Genomic DNA, 7,452 nt, shown 5'->3' with positions numbered 1-7,452 from the left:
GATAGATAATGAAGTAACCAGCCACTTAGGATTGTGTTTGCAGCCTGCTCTACAGGATGTATTTCAATTCCTGGAACTTTAAATGAAGTAAAAATGTAAGGATGAGAAGGTTATGGGCCCTAGTGGAAGCTACTATTGTTTTTGCTAAACAGTCCTATTGTCAAACTGCCTTCTTCTTCTTTTTTTAATCATTCCATTCATTTACATCCCAAATGGTATCTCAATCCCAGTTACCCCTCCACAAGTCCCCCATCCCACAACTTGCCTTTCCTCCCGCCCCTTTGCCTTTATGAGGGTACTCCCCCACCCACCCACCCTCTCTCTCCCCACCCCTCCAGCATCCTCTTACACTGGGGCATCAAACCTACACAGGACCAAGGGTCTCCCATTACTGTCAGACAAGGCCATCCTCTACTGCCTATGTATCTGGATCCACGAATCTCTCCCTGTACACTCCTTGGTTGGTGGTCTAGTCCTTAGGAGCACCGGTTGGTGTACCTAGCTGATGTTGTTCTTCCTATTGGTTGCAATCCCCCTCAGCTCCTCCAGTCCTTCAGCCATCTCCCCCACCAGGGTCCCTGAGCTCAGTCTGATGGTTGGTTTCAAGCATCCATATCTGTATTGGTCAGTTGCTGGTTCAACCTCCCAAAGAGCAGTCTATACCAGGTTCCTGTCAGCAAGTGATTCTTGGCAAAGGCAACAGTGTTGAGTTTGGTGTCTCTAGACAGGATAGATCCCCAGGTAGGGCAGTCCTCAAATGGACCTTCCTTTAGTTTCTGCTCCATTTTTTTTTTTTGTCCCTGTTCTTCATTTGGACAGGAACATTTCTGGGTTAAAAACCTTGAGATGGGTGTGTGGCCCCATCCCATGACTGGGGGCCATGCCTATCTACTGGAGGTGGTCTCCACAGGTTCTATCTCCCCTTCTCTGCTAAAATAATCCCCATTGAGTCCTGGGAGCCTCTCGATTCCCTGTCATCTGAGACCCTCCAGTGACTATCCCCAGTTCCTCATCACCCACTGCTACATATTTTTATTTGATTTTCCTGACCTTCTGTACCTCTCTCTTGTCCCCACCAGTACCTGATACTGCCCCCTTATTTCCTCCCCCTCCTCTCTCCTTCCCATGCCCCTCCCTCTCCACCTCCTGAGATCATCCTGTTCCCCCTTCAATGTAGGACTGAAGCGTCCACAACCTGGTCTTCCTTCCTCCTAAGCTCCATATGGTCTGTGGGGTGTATCATGGGCATTGTGAGTCTGGGGGCTAATAGTCACTTATCAGTGAGTACATACCATGTGTATTCTTTTGTGTCTGTGTTACCTCACTCCAGATGATATTTTCTAGTTCCATCCATTTGCCTCCGAATTTCATGAAGTCATTGTATTTAATAGCTGAGTAGTACTCCATTACGTAGATGTACCACATTTTCTGTATCCATTCTTCTGTTGAGGGACATTTGGGTTGTTTCAAGCTTGTGGCTATTATAAATAAGGCTGCTATGAACAAAATAGAGCATGTGCCCTTGTTATATGTTGGAGCATCTTTAACTGCCTTCTAAGTCATGATGTTTATCACATTCATGTGTGTATCTTTTATCCTTAGTCAGAGAGGCTTCTTTATGTACTCGGTAGTGTTTAACACAGAATTTCATCTGTAGTCAAAGCACTGAGAATAAGTGACTCTGAGTGCTCAACTACAGATGGGCCATCTCTTTCAATCTCTCTCTACCCAAGGTTTACAGAACATTATCAAAAGGTCATGGAAGAATGTGAGAGCTATAAAATGGGTAAAGGGTAAAATTCCATCTTCTAGACAAGATAGGGCTATTGGATACATGAACTCGCAGTAGCACATGGAGCACAAGAACCCTGGCAGAGAATCTATTGTCAGGGAATGACTGCTGAGGGAGAGTCACTTTTCTTTAAAAATATGACCTCAAAGATATAGCCTCACATCCATAAGCATATAAGCAGTACAAATTGTTCTAAGAAGAAGAAGGAGGAGGAGGAAGAGGAGGAGGAAGAGGAGGAGGAGGAGGAGGAGGAGGAGGAGGAGGAGGAGGAGAAGAAGAAGAAGAAGAAGAAGAAGAAGAAGAAGAAGAAGAAGAAGAAGAAGAAGAAGAAGAAGTATTTTCATGGGAGACATGTTTGAGAATGAATGCTGAGAGGAAATGCAGGAGGGGTTAGATCCATGCTGGAATTTTGTCTGGTTTGAATTTGTGCACTCTATGAGATGAAACCCATACCCAATACTGCTGAAATGACCAAGAAACTGGAAGTTGATAGATCATGGGCTCTAAGGGAAAACCTACTACTATTATTCTGCCAAAGGTACATACTGATAATATACCTTCTGATAAAACCACTATGCCTGTAGATTAGTGCCTAAGTCAATCCTTATCACAGAAGCTGCTTCTTGCAGTAGACACTAGTTAACCCAGAGACCCATAACTACACACCATTCAGAGAATGAGAGACTTCGAAGCACTCAACCTTGAATAGGATGTCTTTACCTCCCTCAAGGCTCAGGGTATCATGTGGGAGAATGAGTGGAAAGATCATAAGAGCAAGAGTAGACTCCATGGAAACAGCATCTTCTAGACCCAACAGGGCTGATGACATAGGCTTTTGTTGTTTTAATTTTACTGTTCCTTAAAAGATGCTTTCAGAATTATAATTAAATTGACGATGTGTTATGAGCCTGTCACATCAACAATGAATTTCAAATGTTCTTATGAATGTAACTATTGTCAATTTTTAATACTTTGCTGATAAATAGAAGTTGAATTTTGTTTAAACGTTATCTTTCTTTCTACTGGACTTTGCATATGCCAGGCAAGTGCACTGCCACAGAGATACACCTCAACCCATTTTGTGTTTGGTGAGGGGAGTGAGTGTGTGGTATCTGTGGTGTGTGTGGTATGATATGTGCATATCATACATACGTATGTATGTGCGGTGTGTGTGGGGTTGTGGTGTGTGTATGGTATGCGTGTGATATGGTTTGTGTAGTGGTGGTGGTATGTATGTGCACATGTGTATAGTATTTGTGTATGTGCATGTGTGTGTGTGTGTGTTGCATGCATGTGTATGTAGGGAGGTGCACTTACTTGTGCATGCAATTGTAGAGCCAGGGTACATTTCACATGTGTTTTTACACTGTCCTTCACTTTCTTTTGTGGAACAGTCTCTCACTAAACCAAGAACTTGCCATTTCAGCTATACTGGTTGGCCAGAAACCTCAGGAATCTTCCTGTCTCTGCCCCTGGTCCCCCAATTCTGGGGTTACAGGCACATGCTACCATGCATAGCTTTTGTGTGGGTACTGTGGATCTGAAATCAGGTCCCCATACTTACACAATCAGCACTTTCTCCACCGATCCATATCCCCAGCCCATCATTGCAGTTTAATGTACAAATGAAGCATTGTATTGTACTGTACTGTATTGTACTGTACTGTACTGTACTGTCTTGTATTGATTCTATGGTATTATATTGATTGTATGTGGGGCTGAAAAGCCATACAATCAGGTTTTGAGCAAGAGTGAGGTTGAAGCTGTCCAAGCCCCAAAAATCTGGTCCTGAAACTGGCAGGAGTAGGACTGCTTCCTCCCTGCTCTGGGACTGCATGAATGCCCACCTCCATCACCCTCAAGGTAGTCATGTAGCCATATTACAGATTAAGCATCCTCTTTCCCTATAAGGAAATATCCAGCTACCACCTGGAATTCCTCCTTATGCAAAAGAAGCCTTCCTAGCAACTTGGCCACAACCATTGATGTACATTCACTCTGAAAACGCCTACCGACTCCCCCAAGCCCTTGTTCACCCCCAATAAAGAGAGCGATTTCACTAAAAAGCATCTCCAGAGAAGGCTATTACTCCCAACTCACTGAGATTCTGATAACTCCCCTGTCTGGCTAAGCTTCATTTGTTCCAGTCCAGCCCAGTGGGCAACTGTGCCTAGATACCCCAAGGGGAAAAGCACACCCAGGCTGGCAGTTGTATTGTATTGTATTGTATTGTATTGTATTGTATTGTATTGTATTGTATTGTATTGTATTGTATTGTGTTTTGTTGTGTTGTGTTGCATTGCATTGTGTTGTATTGATCATACTTCACTATATGATTGTATTGTATTGGTTGTGTTGTATTGTATTGTACTGATTGTATTGTATTGTATTGTATTGTATTGTATTGTATTGTATTGTATTGTATTGTATTAGATTGTATCATTTTGAGAAAGGGTCTCACTAAGTTGCTTAGGCTGGCCTTACACTTATAATCCTCCTGCCACAGACTCTGGTAGATGTTATTAACTTCACAACCACACAAAAAACTGGTAACATTAGTATACTGGCTGGTTTTGTGTGTCAACTTGATACAAGCTAGAGTCATCAAAGAGGAAGGAGCCTCAGTTGAGGAAATGCCTTCATGAGATCCAGCTATAAGGCATTTTCTCAATTAGTGATCAATGGGAGAGGTCCCAGCCCATTGTGGGTGGTACCATCCCTGAGCTGGTGGTCCTGGGTTCTATAAGAAAGTAGGCTGAGCAAGCCATGGGTAGCAAGACAGTAAGCAGCAACCCACCATAGTTTCTGCATCAGCTCCTGCCTCCAAGTTTCAGCCCTGCTTAAGTTCCTGTCCTGGTTTCCTCTAGTGACAGACTATGATCTGGAAGCATAAGCCCCAAAAAATTCTTTCCTCCCCAGCTTGCTTTTTGGTCATGGAATTTTGTTGCAACAATAGAAACCCTAACTAAAACACATAGTACTTGTAAAAATGTTTCTCTTTGTGTAATGTTTTTGACATAGGCTAAGACTGAAATTTTTTTGAATGAGAACTAGATCTTGAATGGCTTTGCTAATTAACCTTTTCTATAGATTTGATAGTTTTTGCTTAATTAATCCAACCAAAAATAATAAGGCAAAAGAGCACTCATATGTGAACCCAATTCAGCAGTTGTCATTTCAATGGACAACTAACATTTGAATCTCAAGTACAACCAAGCTGCTTTATATAAATGTTTCATGCATCAGAAGCTAAGGAAAGTGAGACCACATTTCCACACAAGTTTGTTGCAGCTGTGTTTATAATTCTGGTATTTCTGCTGTGACAGTGTATTCTGCAGACCTCCACTTTAAAAAAAAAAAGGGGGGGTGCATATCTCTATTTGCTGTCCTCATTCCCATAGCCCCTCTGTGCCCCCTCTAAATTCCTCTTACACTGTACAAACCTTTCCTAACCATCTTGACAGTTTGACCTCATTAGTCTCCAAAGCCCTCCATATGTATCTGGGGCCGATACTTCCAAGTTAAACTTTGATCATTGTGGTTGATATTTCATTTGAACATTTCAGAATAGCCCCTTTGAATATATTTTGAACTTTGTAATTAATATCTTGCTTTATATATTTTAAGTTCCTTGAAGGAAAAACTACATCTTTGTATGTGTCTGTATATGTGTGCACATATAAATTATATATATATATATAATTTTTATATATATAATTATATATATATATAATTTTGTATATATATATAAAATTTATATGTGCACACACAATGAGTGTGCTTGTGTGTGTGAGGTTGCATGCATGCCACAATATATATACATGGGGGTCAGAGCAGAGAACACCTCACCTTCTACCTTGTTTGAAATGGTCGCTTGATCACAGATGCATATGCCTGGTTAGGTAGTCTGAGAGCATTTAGAGATTTTCTGATCTTGTCATAGGAGAACACAGATTACAGACATGAGCTACCACACCTAACATGATGTGGAGTCTGTGAATTCAAACCTGAGTCCTCCTGTTTGTGTGATAAAGACCTTAGACATTAAATTCCCCACCCACTTCCTGAAAAGTTACTTCTTGGTGAGTACGAGTCATAGCCCCTGCTGAAAATATTTGCACCATTGAGAAAATGTTGGTTGATTACCTGCTGACAATCATTTTGGCAGCTCTGCTCCCACGGCAAGTGTGAGCCATAGACACACAGAGCTGGGCCTACCACCACACAGTGCAACATGGGAGGACAAAGTCAGACAGAGATCTCCAGATGGCCAAGCCACCCACAGACCTGCCTTCTGGTGCATGCCACAGGCAGGCCATAGACACTCACTTGCCTCCACACCATACAGCATAGATAGAGGAAGTCACCCAGGGACCCTGCAGCTATGTGACCAGCCTGCAGTGGGAGCCACCACAGTGTGTATGTGGTGTTCAGAAGGGAGAGAAAGAGTAGAGGAGCAGCTTGGACATTATGCAGTGAGATGGCACTGGAGACTCAAGGGTAGAGAGGCATAGCCTGTTATAAGTGGCCAGCCCTGCCACCTTGAGGCCATGGTAAAGTCCCAGCCTGAGCTGCTAAGGGCCATGTCTGGGTCCATGGCTCTGAGGCTCATATTACCACTAGAGAACATGGGGACAACCCTGGTAATCGCAGCAGCAGGGGATTATGTGGATATTCAGGGGCTGTGCAGAATTGGCTCCTGCCCTCACTGACTGTGGTACTCTAGAGAGCTGCCCCTATCTTTCACCTGTGGCAGCGCACAGGAGAGCTGGCCCTGCACTTCTCCCAGGCAGCACAGCAGAGCTGGCCTTGGTGGGAGGGGTGTGGTTGAGTGGGCCCTGGAGATGTGAGTGTGAGAGAGCTGACCCTGCCACTTGCCTGCCATTGGGTGGCATGGGTGCAGAGAGTCTCCCCTGCCCCAGCGTGTACCACCTCCAGCAATCAGGATAGCTGTCCACAGGGTCATGAACTGTGGAGAGCTAGCCCTGTTCTTCAGCAGCTGGAGCACTGAGAACAGCAGGCCCTGCACCTCACATCCAGACAGCACAGTGGAGCTGACCCTGATGGTATTGGTGGGGGTAAGTGAGCTGGCCCTCAGAGGAAGAGCATGGGAGAGATGGCCCCGCTGCTCATCTACCATGAGGTGTTGAGGGTGCAGGGGGTTATGCCCGCCCCACCCACCTGTAGCAGTCAAGAGAGCTGGCCCCCAGGGTCATGAGAGCAGGAGAGCCGTCCCTGTCTCTCACCAGCTGTAACACTCAGAAGAGTGAACCCTGCACCTCATCTGGGCAGCACAATAGGGCTGGCTCTGGTTGAGAGGGCTCAGGTGAGCTAGCTCCAGCCTCCCCACCCCCTTGCTCCTTGTCACTTTTCCTAGTTAGGAGAGCTAGCCTCAGGACATGAGAGCAGGAAAGTTGTCCCTGCCTCCCCACTGGTTGTAGCACTTGGGAGAGCCAGGTCCTGCACCTTGCCTGAGCAACACAATGGAGCTGGTCCTGATGTTGAAGACATAGATGAGCCAGCCCCAAGGATATGAGAGAGGAGAGCTGTCCAAGCCCCTTGCAGGCTGTAGCAATTGGAAGAGTGGACCCTATACTTTGGGCAACAGAGTGGAGCTGGCTCCAGAGGCATGAGTGTAGGTGAGCTGTCCAGTGGGCATG

This window comes from Grammomys surdaster, unplaced genomic scaffold (assembly GCF_004785775.1).
Source record: "Grammomys surdaster isolate TR1022 unplaced genomic scaffold, NIH_TR_1.0 125956, whole genome shotgun sequence".
Taxonomy (NCBI): domain Eukaryota; kingdom Metazoa; phylum Chordata; class Mammalia; order Rodentia; family Muridae; genus Grammomys; species Grammomys surdaster.
The sequence above is the reverse complement of the archived record's forward strand: the minus strand, read 5'-3'. Positions refer to the sequence as shown.